This window comes from Varroa destructor, unplaced genomic scaffold (genome assembly GCF_002443255.2).
Source record: "Varroa destructor unplaced genomic scaffold, Vdes_3.0 BEIS01000003.1, whole genome shotgun sequence".
Taxonomy (NCBI): Eukaryota; Metazoa; Arthropoda; class Arachnida; order Mesostigmata; family Varroidae; genus Varroa; species Varroa destructor.
The window spans coordinates 34,184,412-34,207,765 of NW_019211456.1; the positions used below are offsets into that span (position 1 = coordinate 34,184,412).

Sequence of the window (23,354 nt, forward strand, 5' to 3'; positions counted from 1 at the left end):
ACCGTTCCAGCCTTAGAGACTGATGGTGAAGCGGGGAGCTGGGCAAAAATCGATTTCAAAAAAGTAGCTTTTGCTAGCGGCGTTTGCCGCTTCCAAGCCGTCGCCACAGTTCTCGCGCCTTTTCCGCTGCTCAGCATCTCCGACATACTAAACGACGCTGCTTTATATCAGCCGTACAATCGCTACGGTGGGGCCTTGACGCCCATCAGTACCATTTCTGTGTGGACCGTGTGTATGCAGGAGTGGCCACAGATGTTACACCATCTCGGCGTCGCTTCCTGTTTGCCTGCCTCTCATCCTGCAGTAGAAAAGATCTTTCAAGGTTCGAGAGGATATCATCATGAAAACGAGCTGGCTTTGTTTCTACTACTGAAAATGGCACTAAAGGTTATTGAAAACGACATTAGTAGAGGGTGCACAAGGAAATATGTATTTGCTTAATGTGAGGTTTGCTTTTTGCAAGGTTTTTATTTTTATTTAAAGGTTTTGCAGGCACACTTGTTTTGCCTTGGTGATGCATAAGCGAATACACATTTGTACAAAAAGCAATTATATATAGCTATTCTAAAGGTTTATATTCGTACTTCGTGATGTACTTAATGAAGCAGGATTTAAAAGTAAACCTGAAACGAGGCCATCCTCAAGCCTTTAGTCAGTCACGTTTTATTTATAACAACATCGTAGAAATGGATCGGTGGTAGCCACTCGAGTTGATTAGCAGTAGGCAGCATCCTGCATATTAAATATGCGCAAACTTTTGCTTTTGAACTATTAGCCGCGTTTAGTTGTGGTCCAAAAGTGCTCCGGACCTTACAAGAAGATTGGACGCTATCAGACATTATCCTGCTATTTTGTCCTAATCTAACCTAAAACGAGTTTAGGCCTACTCGGCCTAAAACTAAGCTTTTTATACTAATTATCTTATTTTATTGTATTACCCTCGTTGCTGTTCCGTTCGATACTTTTCGGAAGCGTCACTCTATTTCTTCCGTTGGCCTATTTCAATAAATCGATCGTTCGGGTCGTATATAATTCTGTTCTAACAATTCGACAACAGCATATTTTTCACCATTTTCTGCAGCTTTTTTTCTATTTTTCAATAACACCCATTATGCTGTCCTCTTCCAAATGTTCAGTTCCCCAGCATAAAGTTACTCTCACCGCAACTAACCTCGAACTATACTGCCGTTTGACAGTAACGCACTAATAGTTATTCCACTATGCCAGAACGAAGTGAACCTTAACTTCCAAAATCTTAACGAAGTATTAGGAATATAGGAAATATGAAATGAGGACATTTTCCAGAAACTCAGCTGTTTCCCAGATGTAGTAAACAGAGGATATGAAACATAGAAGAGTCTGCTGGCGATATAAACGATCATTTATTTAAGGTTAGGCACTATTGAATTATCTGGTGGCCAGGGAGATGACGACTACATCTAGCAGCTTTAAAGTCCTGTTTACTTATATACGATAAATGTTTTTTCATCTGGTCGAAAGTTATCGATTTCATCGACTCGGCTAATTATTTTTAGTTAGTCTGCTTTCTGATTAGTAACAAGGCCGGTAAAATGTACCCCCAATGTAACAATGTTTTCGCTTACGCCGAACATATGATAATCACATTCTGAACTACGTTACCGAATTCTGTTTCCATCTCTAGCTAGCAAACGTAGTGCCTACCAATCCATGCGTGTGCAAGTACAGTTTGTCTATGCGGATGTATCGCCCTACTTCCTCCTTTTCTCTCTTCGATGTCGGAGTCACGGGTACCTTAAAGCCGACTCCCTTTGGGTTGAAGGTTCACTTCCGAGAAGAGCACAGGCGCTAGCACAAGTTTACACTACTGCATTCGGAGTTCTGCTTCGTCCTCGTCGTACGCCTCTTGTAGCAGCAGCCGCCCACACCAGCGCTGAAAAGAACGGGTATCCAAGCAGGCAGCGCCCTGTGCCCAAATAGCTAACAGCAACCCCTGCCAATGCCAACCCATAGTTCGGAAACGACGGAACGCCAGCGTTTCCGTGCAATCTCTGTAAATAACATCATCCTCTAGAAGCCAGTCCGCTGGTCTCTCCGTAAGGCGGCATGCACGCCTCACGCGGCCGTGTAGGAACTGCGAGAAAGGGTGACTAATTAATAGGGGCCTTATTAAGAACAGATATAATTACCCGCTGCCACTACTTCGAAGCATTAGGCGATCCAGCCGGGGAGGCCGACAGACCATAGAAATAGTGTCATAGCAAAATAGTCTTCTGTTCCTCCAACTGGTATTCACTGCTGGTCTATAGGGAAAATGACAAGATAGAACCAGTTACGGTAAGTTCACTGTAATTCGGTTTTGTTAACTTTAAGAGAAACCAGTTTACGCTAACGTCGGTTGCATAGAAAGCACCATTGGTCTTAGCGGTCCAGCGAAGTTCCGATACTGCAGTTTCTCACAAATATCACGCTCTGAACACCCGTGAGATATTGTCCTGATAGGCGTACATTACTATAAGGGTACGCCAGCCAATTTTTTTTTATATCTCTATGCTGTTCATTTGATCTATATATATATATATATATATATATATATATATAGTGTTTACTACATACAGCACGTAATGTGTATCACATTGGCAAAATCTTATCAATCTTATTCAACTTTTCTATTTGTCTCTTTATCCAGTCAAGCTAATTCCTAATCGGTTAGGATAAGGAGTACAGAAACTTTTTTTTTGTTGGCCTAGATGCGTTCTTTGAAGCTTCGGCAGAAGATATTATTCTAACCCAACTTGGTCAGCTTTGTTTATGAGATATTTGTAAGTCTATGCAATTTAAGCCCTTTTAAGGTAAAAAAAAAGGCCACCAAACCGGCATATTTGTTAATACGCTAGAATCTACGAAGGACAGAGTGGCATGTTTCACAAGCGGCCCAGCCAGTGAAATCCCCGCCATTAGGTAAACGTGCATGATTCGGTAGTTTGTTTACAATAATGATAATACGAATACGTCTAACGTCTACGGCGACGGCGACAACGGCAGTACTACTCTGTTCGAGAGTGGAACGTACAACTGTTTATTTGTGTAGTTCAAAATTTCGATGTTGATCCGAGTTCCGATGTTGATGTTGTTCCCCTTACCTCGTTGCTATTATCAGACGTATTTAAAAAAGTAATCGATTACTTTTTGCACTCGTCGCCTGAAAATCCACAGTAGAAAGCACTTAGTGTAAGGCTCCGTTCGCGGTTATTTCAAGTTCGAACTCTGGACCCATTCAATGGCAAAAAGGGAGCCCCAAAAGACAACGGGTGTTTTGTCATCGAACGCTGTGTAGATGATGTCGACGAGCTCCAGTTCAATATAAAAACTGCATTTTCCGTACAACCTATTGGATAAATAATTTATTTAAATTGGTTATACGGAATGTAAGAATGAAGGGTGTGGTAGTGTTAAAAATCATAATCAGAAAGAATAGATAGAACTTTGAGTGAAAGGTCAAACGTGACTATTTTTTGCAGACAAGCCATATATTAAATCCGAGCAAAAGTTAAAGAGCTTTTACTTAGCGCATAATTTTTGTCTGAGTCTATTTTTCTCCTCTGGCTTAAATACGATAATTTTTGGTTTGCATCTTATTCATACGCAGAGTTATTTTGACTTGATGCTAGAAGAGTGAGCCAGCCGATGTAGTGGCAACTATCCCAGCTAATTTTATCTTATATTTTTCTGTTTCGGTCTTTTGCCCAACGTGTCTGTTATTTTCGTCAATATCTTCGAATACATTTCACATATCTGTAATACTCTTTTTGCTATTTAGTCGCTTGTGCTTCACGCAAAGCTTCACTTGTGTTGCCGCTCAAAGGCCACGTAGAGTCCGCCGACCCTGTCTAGCACTCTAACTGTCGGCATAGGAGCAGAAGTTTATCGTTCGACAATAACATCTGATACGGCACCATATCACACCAGGTCCAGACAGTTACGCTCCATAAAGCATTTGCATATATTTCATCTCCTCGACATTTGATTTGCGAGTAGCAAATATATGGTCGGGCTATCACTGTCACGGGTATAAGAGCAAGTGGCTAGAGTACACTAAATGAAAAACAAAAACAAAAAAAACAACAAAAAAAATAAAAACCCACAGTGTGACAAGTCACGTATCAGCTAGCTATACGTGCGTATTTTCATATCTGATGTGAAGAAGATATGAACCGAGGTGTTTTTGTCTTCACCAATCGGCCGTTAGATTTTTACCACCATTTAATCAGGCATCACAGAAAACCAAAAAATCCTTATTTAGCACGTTCAGCAATATAAGTCTTTGTCACCGACAAATTCGAGAAATCTTCGGAAACAAATTGATACCTATATAGCCCAGGAAGATCTGGCAAAAATTCCAATTACAACAATATCACTAGATTGAATAGCAGACCAAACTCGATCACGGCGGTAGACAAATTACCTTTGGAATGCAGTGGACCCCTGCCTATATAGTTCTATCCACGGCAGCACTTACCTTCCAGCGCTATCAATACGGGGGTGCAACTCACTACTCCCAAATATCCCCCCAATCAAGGTAAACATCGACACAGGGAGACGACTAACCCAACCGAGACAATTTTCTGTCAAGGGCTGACGTTTTCCGGCTATTTTCTATTATTTACGATATTTCATTAAGTTACATAAGGTGAGGGCCAATCTGATTAGGTCAGCTGGTCCTTTCCAATACCCCTGGATAAATGTTATCGTGTCGTGGTCGACATATACAATATTAACCTAAAATTCGTAGTTTATTGGAAGTACCCAACCCGATAACTGCGTTCTAGCTAATCACGTTACGGCCACTGTCTTTACGAGACTTTATAGAAGACCTAAAAAGGAGATTTCGTCTACGTGTATGTGATAGTGGATCCTCTAAAACGGGCGCTTGATGGGTGAAACCTAAAGAGACTCCCCCAGACAAAATCGTCACACAGTGATGCGGCATGCTGTTTATTCGATTTGATCCTTACCTTATAATAAAGAAAAGAGCACACGCTGAAGTAAAACACGACCAGATCTCTATACATGCCGCCACGCAGCTCATCGTCCTTCCGTCGCTTTCCCAGGTGTTCCCCCTTGCATTTCCCTAGTCCATTCACTACATCGATATATTTCGTATATTTTACAAAGGAAACAATTTAGATGCATATTTTCTATTTGTCTTTTTTTCATAATTGTACATATATACACACAAGTAATCTAGGTGCTAAATAAACCTATATATTTACAACAATCATAGCCCCAGAAACAACTTATCAGCGAAACCTTATCCCATGTACTCATTAGGTGACAAGGCCATTACATCATACTATGTAATCGGTTAAGCACAGCCAGACCCATAATAGATGGCAAAATGGATGTATGCCTTTCAATATCTAGTAGATATTGTGGGTTTTAGCCTAAACGTCTGCTCACAGTTACCAAGAGTAAACAAGTATCACTGCTTTCTGAATGAACGATTCTTAATCGGGGATTGCATAGCCACCACTTATACCGCTCCTTTCTTATCCTTCGATTGATTCTACGTCGAAGGGTTTCAGTCGAAACGTAATGCTGAGTTACAGATCCAGGCCGCAGCTGGGTATTCTTATCCCTGATGTACTTTGAAAATGAGTACGTAACCGCTGTTCCGTGCTTGATACCCAAATGACATGTGCATACCAGACTCTAACACCGTTTTAAACAATGGAGAAAAAAATACGTCTGATCAAAGTCAGCCATCTATATTATTCGTTATATTTAATTAATCGAATTAATTTTAGATAAAAGCTGGATCAAATGTATTTACGCAATTAGAACGAAGTCGACGAGTTTATATGGGGCCGTTCCAGCAGCGCAAATGGGGCTAGGTCAAATAGGGTCAAAAGCGACTGTCATTGAAGAAAATGCGGTAGTAGTTCGTCTGTCATCACCGCATAGTGGAGCCTCTGCTAGCCACCGGGACCTAATCAGTGTTAAATTTACAGGAACATTAAGGTTTGAACGAACTTAACTCGAAATAAGTGGCGCATTTGCTAATTGTAAGCTCATATATGATGACCTAGGATTGGAGTGAAATCTAGGCTTATTGAAGTAAGATTTATTCCATTTTTTTCTACAGGTTCGTGGTTATTGATGCACCTGCTAGAAGGCCATTCGCCAAGCCAATATGGGACACATCCCATGTAATCCTGGTTGGCTAATCTACGACTGAGACAAGGACAACACATGGTGACCACACGATCTGATCCTACGACTTGAATTTATGGTGTACGGGGCAAAGTTCTAGATGATTACTATTGCCCAAGAAATTTTTGCTCGTAATTAACTAAGAAAAATGAAAGCGGCTGATGTTTACATTCAAACATGCGCTTTAAGTGACATATGCTGAAACTGAGTTTAATTCGTTGTTTGCAAGCCCGTTGTTCTCGACCAGCTTCCTCTCTTTTCATAAAAACCCCTAACTTCAGATTATGCACACGTTTTCTGTGCACTATTATATTTCTCGCTAATTCTGAGCTAGTTACCGCAGTCAGCATTTTAATATCTGCACACGAAGCAAATTCGGTTTTGGGATGGGCTTTTGCATATAATGGTCGTACACAAAGATATAATCTATAAAACGGCCCAACTAAAGTCGAGTGACGGGCCATGCTAATGAAAGCCAAGGATTGAGAGGCACAAGAATAGCTAATTTTAGAAATGAGTTGATGATTTTCGGCGCAGATAATTGAGCTTTTTTCGAATCAGTTGAGAAAGTGTGTCGGAGATTTGTGTGCTATGGACGTGAGGGAAAAATTTTTCTGTCCCGATGTGTTTACAATAACCTTGAGTTGGGTCTATTTAAATGCACATACGGTGTACGCGCAAGGTACGTGATTAAATAAAGAAATTTACGACCTTGTTGCTGTCTCTTGATAACAACAACCCTGCAAAATTCATCTTATTCAGCTTTGAGCATAGTGAAGTGTTAAACGAAGGCTAATATAGAAGTAGAATAATATGAAGTTACTGAATACGTATTGGTCGTTTTTCTGGTTAGATTCATGTGTTGTCAAAAAATTTTGACCTTTTTTCCAGCTAGATGGCTTCAAGTTTACATATTTCGGGCAATATGGGTCGTACCATGTTGGTGTTGTCATATAAAAATGGATTTGAGAACAGTAGATGTGCTAATTTTGCTAGAATGCTTTCGTCTAGATTTAAGACTTTTGAAAATTTGCTAAAAATCTATAATTTGGCATGACAAAAGCACAAGTATTATCTACATATATGTGCTGTTTATGGTGAACGTGGTAATCAATTAATTACGGAAGAGCTAATGGAGCTACAACGGGTCGCGACGATTTCGTCAAGGAACTGGGCACCTACCATTGAACAGTTTCAAATCATCTGAATGAGAAATGGGAAAAACTCATTGTCCAAATGTATTTCTATCTGCAGAGCTCTAAAGAGTAGGACCACTTTCAACGTAGTTGACTACGGATGATGAAAACGGATCGAATACGATATGAAGAAAAGCCCAAATGTGCTTAACAGACAGAATAACGCCGAACATGGTGTGCTTGATTGGATTGGAAGGGTATTATGCGTTATGAATTGTTGTCACTCGGTCGGACGGTTGATTCTGACATCTCGAACTCTGTCAACGATTAACAACAAGCCATCAAACCAAAATTAATGGATCGAACAACCAGGTCATTATAACCATGCTCGACCTTGCTTGCCGGCCAAAAATTCTTCAAGGGGAAATTTTAATGATTTTACTGTGTGGTCCGGATCTTTCGTCTTCTGTGAAGTTCCACTAGTGCTGTTAGTTTAGTTTCTACGGGACGATGCAGAAATCACTCGTCACTATTTTTCGTTTAAGAACTCCAAGAGTGCTAGGGTCGTGGAATTGTAGAGTACCAAAGAAAAAAATAGCAGGAAGCCATCGATCGAAATATTGCACGTCTCGTTTAGTCATATTGGCGTGACAGAGGCAAAAAAAAAAAATGTTTGTTCTTATTTTAGTTTCAAACGGCTAATACTATTTTGGTAGCCCAAAATGCACTAAGCAGCCAGTAAAAACACTTTGACAACATAATAAAAAATGATGAGTTCCAGTCTTTCACCATAAGTGACGGTTGAGACAGAATTTTATCTAGTACGTGGAAATCAGCTCTTCGAATAAAAGTACACTCTCCGACGGTGCGTGACAAAACAGTCACGCTTGTTGCTCATGAATTTTGCCCCACAAAAAGTCGATAGATGTTACTTTGTGCAGAATTCATAAACTACATGTCGAAACTAAATCGAAAAACGCGCAGATAACGTTTTCATTCGACTGACATTCATATTGAGGATTGAGGTGATGTCCTAAGCAAAACGCTAACGCTTGTAGTAAATGTCCAAGAACATGGGGTGCCAACGTGCCCCCCGTTGAGTTTCACATTCGTCTAAGAATTGCCTTTTTTATTTTATCTTTCCAGACCAGGTCTGAAACGGACACTCTACCACTCTTTCTTTTTTAAACTGCCAGTCACGGCAAGCCATAATAAATTTCAGTGCAATAGTTTCTAGAGTCGATGGTACATTCTTCGAGATCTTACCGTCTTATTTTGGTGCAATAACAAGGTAAACCAGGGAAATGTAACCATGCCTATTTAATGACTATCTCCACTAGGAGGCTCCTTACAGACAATCATGCATTCGATGCAACCCTTTACAGACTATTAATGTAGCGCAAGTGCGAAGAGCAATTGGCTGATTACGAAGGACATTTTTATTAGTACCATGTAAAACAGAAGCGTCGCAATCGTCAGCACGCGCAACCAAAAACAATGTACAAACAACTGTACTAAGTAACCCCTAAAATAGGTTTTGTATACACAAGTCGAAGACCATCGCTTCACCCACCAACATCATCAATTTCTTCGACAGTACGATGCCCTTTCAAATTCTTCCACGACCCTTTACACTGTTTGTCGATGCGTCGTGGCCGTGTCGTCTGCCTGCGGTCTGCCCCTTCGCTTTATCGGCCAGGGCCCATCTGGCGACGAAGGCTAAGTCCATTCGATTTTTCAACGCCCTTGTTCGGCACTGCTGTCTGCTTCTGTGCCAGTGGCATTAGCTGGCGTCATTCCTCAGTCCCCCTGCTTCTTACCCCAATTCCCACTGAGCGAAGATAAACGGAGGAACTAGAGGATAGCGAGTGAAAGAAAGACGGTGTTTTGAGATGGCGTAGTCAGCGAGCGGCACAGTGGCTCGCGCGGACCTAACCGAACGCTGCGGAGAAGACCATTGGCGGCGATGGCTTGTGATGATCCCCGGTGGTGCGTGCAGAGCGAGCAAGAAAGAGGCTACTGATCTCCAGCGCGTCGGTCCTGCTGCTGCTGCCGTAGCGGTTGACTGGTTCTGAAGCGCTGTGTCGCTATTTGTGTCCTGTTTGTGGGCCTGTGGATGGCATGGCAATGAAGAACGAGAAGCAGACTGAGAACGTAAAGATGCGATAGCTAACGGAAAAGCAGACGTTGCTGGCCTCCGTTTTGCCACGCCCCTCCGTTTGTCTTTCAAACCGGAAGCTGCTAAATCCAATATCCTTCAGTCTGCCTGTCTCTCTCTCTCTCTCGCTCTCGCTCTCCCTCTTCCACTCGCTAGCTGCAATATTGAGGTTCGTTTGAAGTTTACGTCGTGAACGTAAATGGCACTATTCGCGCGCCCAGTTGGACTTTCCGTTACCACATCGCTGATATGTCATCGGTTTAAAAGTGAGTGGACCAAGCAGGAAAAGCCAATTCTATAGGGTAGCAATCATCACACACTCATTATCAAATGATAGTATGAAAGTTTATGCGTGTGTCTTTGGTTGCTGTCGATGGAAGAATGATCGTATGGCGCGCATATCGATTTGTCGCCGTGTGTGTTTTTGCAAAGCAGATTATGAACAGACGTTCTTAAACACCCCATAAATGGTCCGATGCGGTCCGGACGGCAGCAGCCTTGAACTTTGAAGAGGGAATTTAGGAACTGGGGTCGGGTTGAAGGCTGCTCATGTTAGTAAACCTTGAGGCCACATTTGTAGGCGCACTCATCCACCACGAAGTAAAATTGACTTAGTGCGTCGTATGAAAACAAACAACCATCCTATTTATTTTCTCTTTGTAAGCATATTGGGATCTGCATCTGTCTAGGGAGCATACTAGCGTATTTTATGAAGTGTGTGAGAATTTCCTCAGCTTTCTACGAATAAGGTCGCCGCGTTTTTTCGAATCAACTGGCTTTTGTTAACTTATCATGAATAGGTATAGATGACATTTAGGCCGTCTTTGTTTAAATCCTATTGCAGAAGACGACGGCTATATATATAGCACCCATCAACGGTGAAATTCATCGGTAATTGACTATTTATTTTTTCTTAAGATCACCAAACATTATATATATGTGTTTATTGCACTGTGTTAGGTTGAAGTGCAAATGCAGAACAAAAAGATTGTAAGTAACACAAAATAGCCGAATAGGCATAATAAAATTTAGGGTCAGGGCTTGCGGTTATACCTTAAATATGAATGCATTTTACCTATGCATCTAGTGAAAGTTGAAAACTTGTGCTATAAGCTTTTTTACACAAATCGGGTGTAACTTCTAGATTGTACGTCGGATATACTCTATTAGCTCCAATCGTAGAACATTTGGTTTTTTAAGCATTGCTTTTTAGGATATCCTGAAAGAATAGTTCAGTCACATAAATAGGACTATGACAACGCTACGAGAAACTGTGCCACAGTGCGGCATTTGAAATGCGCAATAATAAATAGTAGCACTTCGTTAGAACCAACCGGTTTTGAACCAGGATGTCCAATGTCTACCAAAACGAATTTTTTAACCTGTTTCCGTAAAAAAAAACATCAACGGTTAAGAAACGGGCTAGGTTAGGTCGAAAGTTTTTTCAGGTGTTTTAAAACCCTGAACAACATCGAACCAAAAGAGTCTTCCAGTACCGTACCGTACGGTATACGGTGATTGTTGGACCAACTAGCTTTGTAAAAGAGATCGATGAGTCCGATCCTTCCACTCATGTATACAATAAACGTATTCCCTCGTATCTTTTACGAACAGCGTTTCACGCAAACAGAATAAAAGTTTATAGAGAAAGTTTAACGAAATTCATACATTAGGTGTGCATGACCCTTTATAATATATATATATATATATATATAATAGAAGGCATAAATACTCTAGGAATTGTTACGTACTGTGCACATAATTACAGGCGAATAAAGCGTTCCACTTACAAATAACTTTTGTCTTTCTTGGCTTGCTACTTGAAAGTAATAATCTCAACCATTCCTGGTAATGGGTCCAGCCCTATATCTCCATGTATATAACAGCTGCCTTATATAACATTATTCAGATAAATCTCGATACAAAAAATCGATATATAAAAATTCTCGAAAACTTATATTTCCTTATACCGCACTTGATATTTCGCGCTGTTGTCCGATATAAATACATATGCCAAATATTTAAGTGTGTGGATATATTTGTAGTTTCTATTCATAACATATATAATCAGGACCACGACGAGAACAATAGGTATCTGCAAGATCGTATACATCTCAGCGTTTCCAAGAAATGCGTCGGAGCTCCTTACAGGGCTATAACCTTTTTTTAGCTAGCGTGCAATTTGTATCTGACTTCGTACAAGATGATCACTCCTCTTAAAGCTTTCTGAGTCTGAAACAGCCAAGTCTGACTTTTCCTTCACAAATGAATTAAGCAGTGAGTTCACTGTACTCCAATGATATTGTTTCGGCTGTCTTATGTGCTCTATTAGGTACGTAGTGCTTCCACAACCGCATAGTATATTGATGCGGTCATGTATAAAGTAAGACGTTTGTTATTCGAAACATGTTTCTAACACCCTTCTAAATTTCGAGATGCGTTTTATTAAAAAGATCGTCATTAGGTTATTAAATATGGCCCAGCCTATTCAAGCTAGCGGCCGCATCTATGTCCTGTACCGATGTTAGACATCCTATCAGATGGGTGGCTTTCAACGCGAAACGAAGTGCGCCTATACCCGAATTTCAACCCAGACGACCCTGGGTTCCCTGAAATTAGCACGCATATCTCTTGTTTTTAAGCTGCTTCCAACAATATCTTGATATAGAAATTCACCTCGGCGCTCGTAAAAAATAACAATGGCGACGTGCGGTTATTCAGTGAGTGGCTTGCTCGCTTATTGTAGGCGTTATGGAAGTTTAGGAAAGTAACTATCGATGCGATTACGCATACGTCATCTTATATATGATTATACATTGGCTTGTATTATTTACGTGCCGTAAAATCTACACGCCGTTGGACGTATACGAAAGAACACGCTGACAACTTGATAGTACTACATTTGGAAATTAACTTATGCTATATTCGCCTTTATCGCAAGTACACTTCGTACTTGCGAATGAAACGAGCTAATGACAACAACTCCAGCCTTTATCAACGGACTCCTGTTAAAGGAGAAGGAGGTCGGCCATTGAATGGTTTGACACGCGTTTCATACAAATGAAACGTGGACCAAATCCAGTTCACACACAGAGATCTCGTACTTATCTAGTCAATGAGATTCATTTACATAATTTGATCGCAGGGATAGACTCAGATGCCCCATCGTGGTCTAGCCGCCGGATGTGACCAAGGTTGTTGGGGTATGTGTGTGAATGGCCGTGGTCTTCCCTGGCGACCTCTATAATCCGAAAATCTTTGGAGAGGGTCACCATTCTGGAGACCTTAAGACGCTAACAAATTTCTATGTTGCGTGATCTGGGTGGTAGGCACCTCGTAAATAGAACAAATCGGAGAAGACACGGGGCCGGATGACAACGACGACACTGAAACTGGGTGGGGAAGCGGGTGTTCTCCTCGGGTCTGGGCACTAAGTGGCTGGCTTATTCGATAGGATTTACGTGCAGCGAGCTGTACGGTAGAGTACGTATAGTACGATAGTTTTACGTGATTTGAAGAAAAACGGTATTCCTATTTACGGCGGCATCGTCTTATTCATTTGAACGCGTAGATGTGCTATGATATGTACTTACGGTAACGTTTATATTTGTAAGTATGCAGATTTGAATATATTTTTTTGCATTCGCAAGGTTTTGATGAGATGTTTCTTTGACGAAAAAGATCAGTTTTAATTATTAAAAAAATATTTTTTTGACAGGCCGTTTAGTTAACGTCACTGTTCCACAATGAAAATGGCTCTATTTGCTTTCGTGGAAATGGCACACGCTAAATGAAGCCTTCATCTCGACAAATTGCGAGGCGCTCAACGACACCGTTTTCCTCTCACGCATCTTTCGTTCTCAAATTAAGCTTCAGAGAGCAACAAAAAACCTGTCTGTTCAATCTAAAATTAATTTTAAACACGGTACAGAGAAACGATTATACCTATTTATGTTAGTTAGTAATACTAGTAATAGAGTCCTAAAGTACTCTGTTGAATCTATATTTCTAAAATGATTCTGTCTTGTCTTATGCAGGCAGTCACTGGCCAACCAAATAAGGCCACCTAAAATTTTACACAGCGTCGAGTTTGGTCGAAAACAGCCTTGCACCCGGACTAAATATTCACGTGTGACTTCATCTTCTGCAAAGCTGCTTCCCTTTGCATCGTGCTGATGACGCACGTGACGATACTTCTGCTATAGAAGCACATTGAAAATCTGGTGAAAGAAAAGGTACTCAACTCGGTATAATGTGCTTCATATACACTTTAACATCATCCGTCACCTTTAACATGCTCATACTTGGAACACTGTATGCCTGAACCGCCATAAGATGCTCGAGATTTCCTCTCCGATTCTGACTCGCCTTATGATAGAGCAGTATACGTCTTCAATCGGATTAGGGTCGGCAAAATTTTCAAACCATAGTAGAAGCACAATACAATTAGCAGTAGAGACACGTTTTGCTCTATAACAAAGTGATACCGCTAGATGGAAGTGGCGGCCAACGGTTTTATCTTGCTCAGATGTTTGACCCGCTGAATCGCGGGACTTGTGGGGAAAATCTTGCACCATTAACCAAAATCTCAAAATTCAAATTATCTGAAAACGTACTCTTTCCTAGACATTTAACTTTAGAACTGTTTAACCCACTTGATCAGCGTATACATTTGTGTACTGTATAGCTATGCCTGCAGAGCTGGTTTACGATAGCTAAGTCCGTTCATTTGCATTGTGTCGGAGGGTTTTTATGAACTTAATGACCCTGCGTTCTTTTTTTTTTTTTTTTTTGTCAAACCATAGTCATTTAAATTCGTTTCAAAATAAGCTCTGGTCACAGGAACATCGATGTCATCGAAATCGTTGTAGTACTACGTTTCGCGTCGTACCTCTTCGAGAACGAAATCGGGCATCTAAATTGCACGCAACAGCTCGAATGTTTCTGCATAGTCGTCTAGCGAGAACGTAGTTACATGCAAGAGGGGGGTAGCTTTTGCTTAGAAAATGAAACTATCTGTAATGATTTCAATCATTCGCTAACGTAACTCATTAGAGATATAGACGTATATACAAATCCATGCACTCATGCATGAATCATGACAAACGCAATTCATCCCGACTGATTTTTATTTTTTTTTTTTTGGTAGTCCTACTGCGCATTTCCGTTACTACTAAGGGTATGTTGTTGCCGGGCGTTACAGAAATAAAAATGTCGTTTCATTCTATCTTCAAATCGGAATTGTCGTGAACAATATGGGCATCGTGCACACGTGAATACTTCATCGGCTTGTCTCGGTTTTAGTTTCTGAAGCTTACTCGATCGATGACTCTCACTGATAAGCTCTACCTCAACATTACGGCCAGCATCTATGATCCCGCAACGTTTATCACAATCCACGGAAACGTTTGAAGTTTGCCCAGTTGTGGACATCCCTTCTGGCATAGCGGCACTTTTTCTATTCGGTCAATTTGCTTGACCAGTGACCAAGTTCCTGGGCACGTGTCTCGGTACCTGTGAATCACTGTCGATTATTCAGCAGCCTTACTAAATGTTTATCACAGAAAAATAGCAGTTTACATCGTAACAAGACGTTAAATTCAAGACCCACCGTACTATGCTGTATTGTAGATTCTCTTTGTCACAGAGGTTCACACGCAGAGTTTTTTTCTAACACAGTTTATTTCTAACATCGCCAGAGAGAAAGGACGGCGAAGGAATGCCAGCTTTGTCAAAACACATCGTTTTCATTTTCAATTAAAGTTCTTGCTCGTAGTTCAATGTAGAATAGAATCCAAAAGGATTTTTTTCAAATAGCAGAATCATTACAGGTAGGGAATAATTATTAATCTTATTAAGTGGAGAGCAATAACTAGCAAAAGACAATTTGGGTCAATGACCAGGTAAAAATGCTGTTCAGTTAGCGGGCTTTTGTCCGAAGAGAAGCTCTTGTTGACGCTAGATGTACAACAGTTTTGCCAATGACGCATATTGTGCAACTTATATATATATATATATATATAAACCAAAGTTATATCTATTACATATATGGACACATATTCATCTGAAACATTTCTATCGTATGGCTCCAGTTTTTTTCTATTGCCCATATAACATTGTCTTAGCCTTCCTAGCCCGGCCTGTACTGTTCGATACATCAGTGTTCCACTTTAGATTTCGATTTTTCTAGTTTCGACTAACGTTGGCGTTTTTTGTTCATGTTTTCCTTTTGCGAACATGCCATTACAACGATGGCTGATCGGTGGCTATTTCCAATGTAAGGGCAGCCATAGTAAAATTCAATACGACTCATTATTATAAGTCTGCTGTTTAGGTAGTTTCAGCTCGCAGCCACACAGAACCGCCCTGTTTACTATTTGTAAATTATTCCATATTCATTCGATGTTAACATGTCCGTCCGGCTGATCTTTTGTCATCATTTCAGACTGATTTATTTTCCTACAGTAGGAAGCTCACACGGTCGTTTTCATGTGACCTGGGTCTCGCAGTGGTGGCCTGACGAAAACTGTCATTTTTTTGTTTTGTCGATTTAACGACAACAACGTACACCTTGCGCGAATCGTGAAATACAACATCTAATTTCTTACCATCACACAGACCTAAGTCAGGACCACTGAGAATGATTTTCGAGATTTGGAACTTTATGCCTATTTCTCAATCACTACCCCTGCTCCAAAGTTAGCCTTCCTTTTATTTAATCATTATTTTATTTGTTTTCCAATGTGCTTAAGCCCCACGTAATAAATACTGTTGTATTTATCCACTTCAAGCACACTGTCAGTTGCTTGACAGGTAATTAGATTGAATACCTGAATTTGCCCTTTCACTCAGCGAAATTTTGTTGCCTCTTAACTTCTTTACTTTCGCCGCGTTCACTAGCTCGACCACGCCGCTTGATTTCCATACGCGCATTTAATTTTATTGCCCTTCACAATTAAATTAAAGCAATTAAACACAATAGAGCAAGAAAAAATCTTTTTTTCCAGTCATCCAATAGATCTATTCATCATCGAATAGATTTCCAGTTGTGTGATTGAGCGTGAGTTACAATCGTGGTTTTCTTTCTACAGTCGGATTTATTTCTACAATAGTTTACGACATGTGTGTCGAAAGCACGACGTGCCTACACGGTGGTTTATCTCATTTTTCATTATGCCCTTCGCTTTGCACACACTGTGTGTTATATGTAAGTTCGTTAAAATAGCAAAACCCATATCTTTCCCCTTGACATTTACTTCTATACAAGTCTTAATAATTATAAAGTTAGCATACATCGAAACGCTATTTGATTGTCTGAGTTCGATATTTGTGCAGCATCCATCTCGATCGTAACGTACGCCTGCGGACGTTAAAATTCGTAGATTCTTAAAAAGCATTGGAAGCACAACTGCTTGTAGCTTTGAACCCTGTTGGCGATGTCATATCTTAACAGAATCATATTAAAGTGTAGATGAGCGGAACGGAGCTATACAACATCGGCGAACCCATCGTTCTCTTCATGAATCGACGGACCGTTTCAGCATCATAACTACTATTCGCATTCTCAGTTATGCCTGTTTTCTTTATCAGAACAACGCATCGGGTACTTCTGACGCTCCAGCATGCTGCCAGTGACGAACACGATCCATGCGGAAGAATGCCCTTAAGCAGACGGGCAGCAGTGAGGTTAGGTTGCAACCTTGAACTACTTATCAATCTTGCAACTGTCACAGATGGACGGGCCACTACGTTCCCCGACCCGGTGGTCGTCATGGATGACCGGGCCATGCTTGTTACGTACCGTTGAGCAGAAAAATCTAGAAGTGGATGCGCAGTAACAGGATCCCAGCCGTTCGCTGCAGGCTAATCAATATCAGGAGGCTGACAAGGTTCGAAACCATTTTTCTCAATTCCTATTTTGCTACATTGCATCAAAGCTACGGTCGGGCAGTTTATTTTCAGATATGCCAGCGTATATATCTATATATAGGCCAGCCAAAATATAGTTCAGTAGTGTTTTATATTGTATTATATATCATATACACATTCCATCTAAATATGTAAAATAACTTCTGCTTCGCCCTATATATATATATATATATATATATATATATATATATATATATATACTTCAAGATCAAAATGGCTTCCGAGGGAGTCGTTCAAAAAAGGAACAAAATCGGATAGTGAGTACAACTCTTTAAGGGAACCTAACTGGCATTAGACTTCGACGATAAAAAAAATTTCCAAAGCTAACCTTTTTATACGTACAGCTGCGCGTATTGTCTAACACGACTTATTAGCAGGTACCGAAGGCATTTAATATTCTATAGTAACTTTCAAGCATTTTAGAACAAAGTTATTTGATTAACGAAAGGTACGAACATTTTGAAATGTATAGCCACGAAAATAGTCTCGTTCGTCAAGCCGGGGAACAAGGATTTTCCAATGTATTTGTCTTGTTACGACCTATAAAAGAACGACTTTTCTGTTTGTATCAATCCATTTTCGACGCGAGTCTCTTCGTACGCCATCGTTGGTCCCCGAGGCATCAGGTCGCCGTTGGAAAGATCTTTGTGGCCAAACTCCGCGACTCTCGGACAAATTTTTCCTCTAGGCCCTTGTAGCCCTAAGAAAGCGGCCGAAACTTAGAGAAGAAACGATTCCGTCACGCTTAAAGAAACAGTGCAAACGCTCCCAATAGGTTAAAAAGGTTCTCTAAAGTATTACGTAGTTTTTCACAATGTTTTACCATGTGTTAGTTGTATTAAAATATAGGTTAAAAAAATATACACGTTTATGTCCTGTAGCAACGACGCGACTTCACCGGCTTAGATACAATGTATTTGTAGTAGTCGATATGGATATAACGGGTTCCCCTGGCTAATGATACTTTTCTTCGACGTAATATTAACGGTTTCAGATCGTTCTGCGTAAACAGAACAGTCTTAAATCGTACACTTCAGTAGCTCGAGTTGCTCCCAGCAAACTTTTGCCCTCCCTTCTGAAAAATTGTCGCTCTGCAATGGCGTCACAATATGTTGGTATTCGCTTGAAATTCAACAACAGTGGACCTCTAGATAATTAAAAAAAGCGTTCATATACTAGTGGTATATGTTATACGTTCACGTAGGAAATGACACAAAAAAAAAGAGATTCATGTTTCCGATTTTGATGTTCGAGAGAAAAGACTCGGGGCACTAAGTTCCATCTTCCGTCCAGGTAGGATGAACTCGTCGTAGTGGTGGAATGTATAATGCATGTTGCTTCTGCAAGCACAATTTGATGAGCATCACTGTGGGTAGCCAAAAAAGCAGAGTGGACAGAGGCGAGGGCGACAAGCGAACTGATGATGACCAAAGTAGCTTTAAGTTACTTCTATTCAATGGTCTACGAGATATGGCACCGAAGTTAGAAATGGAGTGTACGTACCTCTTGATTGCGGCGAACAGTGCTCTTATACTATCGTTCTGTTGCACAAATGGTTAGAGTTGTTGAGACCTTGTGGCGACAGCTAGCCACCAAAACCACCGATAGAAGGGTCATCAAAAAAACTTGGCCTTCGAAGACGTCCAAGAAAAGGCTACAGGAAAGGCTGTACTAAAGTAAATAGCTGCAGAGAGACGGACAAAGTTAGTGCGGTCGGCGAGGAATCGAGGGACCGCTCGACGAATCGAAGATTACGTATTTAGAGCGTGAAAGAGTGGTTGAAGACAGAGTAACTCAGTGTTGTATTTCGGCTACGCGATAAGAACAACATGACTGTAAGAGGAGCAAGGTAAAGATTGGCGATGGGTCGTTTATCGCTATGGCGTACACAAGAGCGAAGTCGTCAGGATTCTTGGTGGAAAGCTTGCTTACTTGCTTTTTGTATATGGTTGCACGATGAGTGGCGACCAAAGCTACTGTTTATATTTGAACAAAGTTTAGGCCTATTCAAAGAGTAGCAGTAGCAGAAGCAGAACAGGGAAAAAGAGCATGTCGATGATAATAACCGCGGAGACCTTCCTCGGTCGACTGGCGGCAAGTTGTGGTTAGAAAACGTTGGAGATAAATGACCTTTGAAATACAGAATACGTTTCTCGCACAACATGTGAATTTTGGATGAACGAATACTGCATTATATAGCATAGATCTATCGATGATACCCGCTTTTAAGCCATGCCGCATATTCAAGAACGGTGGTCAAACGTTTTTCTTCGAAAGGCGCCCACTGCTATCTAAAATTCTAAAATTTAAAATTCATAACAAAGAAAACGAAACAAACCTGTTTAGTTAGGAATAAAACCGTACGGGTGCTTGCAGCCACCAGAGTAGCAAAATTTCATTAGCAAGGGTCAGACTGTGCTTAATATTCTCAATGATGTTAGGTCTAGAATTTCTGACCTCGTAATAAGGCATCAACTTATTTGCCTAGCAAACTTAGATGCGCCCAGTGAGTAACTTAAATTGAAAATCGAATATGGACAAACACACTCCGCTTAGTACTGGCAGGGGGTTAGGCGTAATTCAGCGGCTGTGACACCATCCGTACAACTTATCTAAGTGTAAACTTTCAACAGCCAACTTAAAGTGGCCATGTAGTTTTTCAAAAACGAATTATACTCGATATTACCCATGTTAACTAGTGCCTATGATATATAAGGCATTTAATATTACCTCTCAGCACTTTTAATGCAGTCATGGCTTCTGAGGTAGCATCGAGCATTCACTCGAAAAAGTCTCCTCATCTCAAGATATTCATTGTTGGAATACAAAACTTACGTACGCGAATGTCTCTTGTGTGAAAGTCATGAAGGATGAATAGGCAGAAACAAATCCGTTTCCCTTTTATAAGCACGACTTTGAAAGATGACGCACAACACTCTATGCCAGCAGCAAATTTAATCGGTCATCTTTTAATTTTGGAAACGAACCGCGCAATTCGTCTAAATTGAGCTTTGCCCCCGTGGCATTTAGTCGATAACTCAAAATATTGCGTTTCTCATTTTCTTCTTATGTGGAATGAGCAAATCAATAAGCTACCCCTCCTAGCAAGCAGGTTTGTGCTGGCAATCGCCAATATCCCCACAAGTTTGTGAACTCCCGCAAACATTGTAATTTCACAGCGGAAACTATAGGATGGGATGATGTATCGTGGCTGAAAATGCAAATAGATATTTTAAAAATACCGCGCTACGAAACCCTTGTAATCAACTATAAATGCTGAGGGTTTACACATCACGAATTAGACCGAAATAAAAAAAGACTTTTCTAAAATAAATAACCACAAGCTGAACAATGGACAAAACGACACATATCGTACTCATAGCATAGTGCATATGTATTTAAAAATCTGTCATGATACAGAGGTTATCGGGCGTATTCTGAGTAACCAGAGAAAAACGAAAAATTTAACTTAATTGAAGAAGAAAAAAATAACACAATCTGATAACAAGTAATAGCAAATTATCTTTTTTCATCCACAATAAATGCTTGCAAATGTTTACCTTTAAAAAGATGGCACGTAAAGCATTCTATGATAACGGATAACAGATAAATTTTGTTTTGAAGCATATCGTCAAACGAGTCTGTTGAAATTGGCAGGATCAAAAATACAAAGGTGGTGAGCCAATTTCCGATTGAACATATTCTGGGCGTTCTTCGTCAACGGCTTTGGGTCACTATGTGCCCCCTCGGATAGATTCGCCTATAACCGATATCCAAGAATGCTTTATCTAAAAGGTGTCGCTGACTCTTTAATATTATAGCACTATTCTCTTAAAGACTCTAACGGTACAAGACTAAAAGATTCTAGCCACACTGAAGCTAATCAAGGGGAAATGCATTATTATCTTTTGTTGTTTTGAAGTAGACCAGGCTTTCTCAACAGGGCCATGCGTACAATGCTCGTGAACTAATCAGATGACCTGGTCATCGCCAGCCGACCGCTTAGACCAATGCTTGGAATTGTTCGCACTAAGCCAACTATAACGAATGAGAGAACCTGGGCTCTTAGCGGCTAAGATTACTTCTAAAATACCAGATGGTGCTGCGGACACTCCCATGGGAGCAGATTGTGCATAGCGCGATTTCATTGTCGTACCAGATCTCATCTGGGAGATTTCCTTAAAAACGTTGTTTCAATCTTGGGGGCCAGATCGTCAGAGAATCTTCAAGTGTTCAACAGGTCACTATCAGACATTCGAGATGTTCGCGAAAATCGAGCGAGCTTTACTTGATAGATTGAACCTGAAGAACAGATAACCTCTCCTAAGCAACTATCTGACGCACAAGTTAGCAATCGATTACTGCCCGAGTCTATTGATACCGTTCAAGTCTACACGTCATAGAGTGCAAACTTTCGCTCCGATAGGCCATGTCCGGCGTGTATCAAATGCCTGTTACTATTGCTCCCAAGGACTACACACCGAAGCAAAACGCTCACAGCCACGATTAGCAGATGTCAAGTCAAGACAAAGCAGGAATCATGTTTATGGCATGTCTAAAAAATTATTACTGGCCCTTTTCGTCTGGGTCAGCGATACGTATGTTATGAGGAGAATGGGTAGTCGGCCGACTCACCTTTAAGAACGACGCCTTCTGCCGATCGGTCGAGACTATTCGCTTTCAGTACTCACGTAGTTTCTCAGTACCTTGGTGTTGTTAACCTCTCATTAACCCGTAAAACTGTATGCAGCAATGAAGTTCGATCGCATCAGATACACACTAATCCTCCAATCCACATCAACTGGGCGTAATGCAGCTCTCACTCACTCACTCACTCACTCACCAAAAAACAGTTGTGCGTACTAATCGACCATCGATGCCGACCCATATACGAACAGGCAAACTATGACGACCCACCTAAGAATGTTGCGTAACAGTCCTGATTAAAACTAAGTGACGGTCGGAACGGATAATGAAATTATACGATTTCATTTGAATCAACACGTTTATGGCTATATACAACCAAAAGGGCAGGTCAAAGCTACATACAGGAGAGCGCCGCCGATAGCAAGTTGGCTTCAAGAAATGCCTACATATAAACACATAGACACCTCGATTATTAAAATGCAAACTATATACCGTCAAACTACTTATAAAACATACACATAATTCTAGAAAAGCTACCTGCTGGTTGAAATTCTATTCTACTAAATTCATCTCAGTTAGCACGGGCTAATACAGCGTCCATTTTTCAACTGACTTATTTCCGCCATGCGTCATCTTCTGTATTCCTAAAGGACCTTCTCAGAAAAAAAAACTTAACCCAAGCTCAAAACCGTTTGACAATCATTGGTGGTTGTAATTATAACAGACGCTCTCAGATGGACGTTAAACAACGTCTGTCGACGTTTTCCTATATAATTTACCCATTTTATAGGTCGGTAGACTTATCAAAACGTACCAGTGTTTGCTATTTGCACCATTTCCCTTTTACGTTTCGGCCGTCCGTTTCTCCATCGGAAGACCATCTACTCTCGCTAATGTACCGTAATAGTAGATCTAATGAACGAATGGCCACCCACGACAGGGACTCTCAAGAGAAGCTTTCTTCCCTTCAGCCGTGTCGAGTTCCGTACCGATGGACGATACGCAAACGCTACAAGAAGAAGGGGCAGCCACGAACACCGAATCACTCGGGTGAGCGCACAGACGTATTACGGACAGCACTGGTATGTACGTGCAGACTAGTCAGGCACTCTTCGATGCCTCTCGAAAGTAGCAACTCATAGATCAAGGAGGCATATTTGGGGTCTTCACCAATGCTGCCATTAAAGTCTTGCTAATTGCCTCATTATATCTAGATACTTAATGAGATCGAAATTTGAATACAAATCTAGAATTGTAGAGAAATACAAAAGAAAATAAATGCATTTAGATAA

At 40.7% G+C, this 23,354-nt stretch overlaps 2 long non-coding RNA genes across 2 annotated transcripts; both read right to left on the reverse strand.

Annotated features, from left to right (window-relative positions):
* Positions 1-453: 453 nt before the first annotated feature.
* LOC147756860 (uncharacterized) lies at positions 454-23,071 on the reverse strand. Its single transcript, XR_015324234.1, has 3 exons — positions 22,877-23,071; positions 22,051-22,332; positions 454-3,181 (listed from the first exon to the last, which is right to left on the reverse strand). It is a non-coding gene; the product is annotated as an uncharacterized LOC147756860 (long non-coding RNA).
* Positions 14,598-17,421, reverse strand: LOC147756861 (uncharacterized). The gene is made up of 2 exons (XR_015324232.1): positions 15,098-17,421; positions 14,598-15,000 (listed from the first exon to the last, which is right to left on the reverse strand). It is a non-coding gene; the product is annotated as an uncharacterized LOC147756861 (long non-coding RNA).
* Positions 23,072-23,354: the final 283 nt, after the last annotated feature.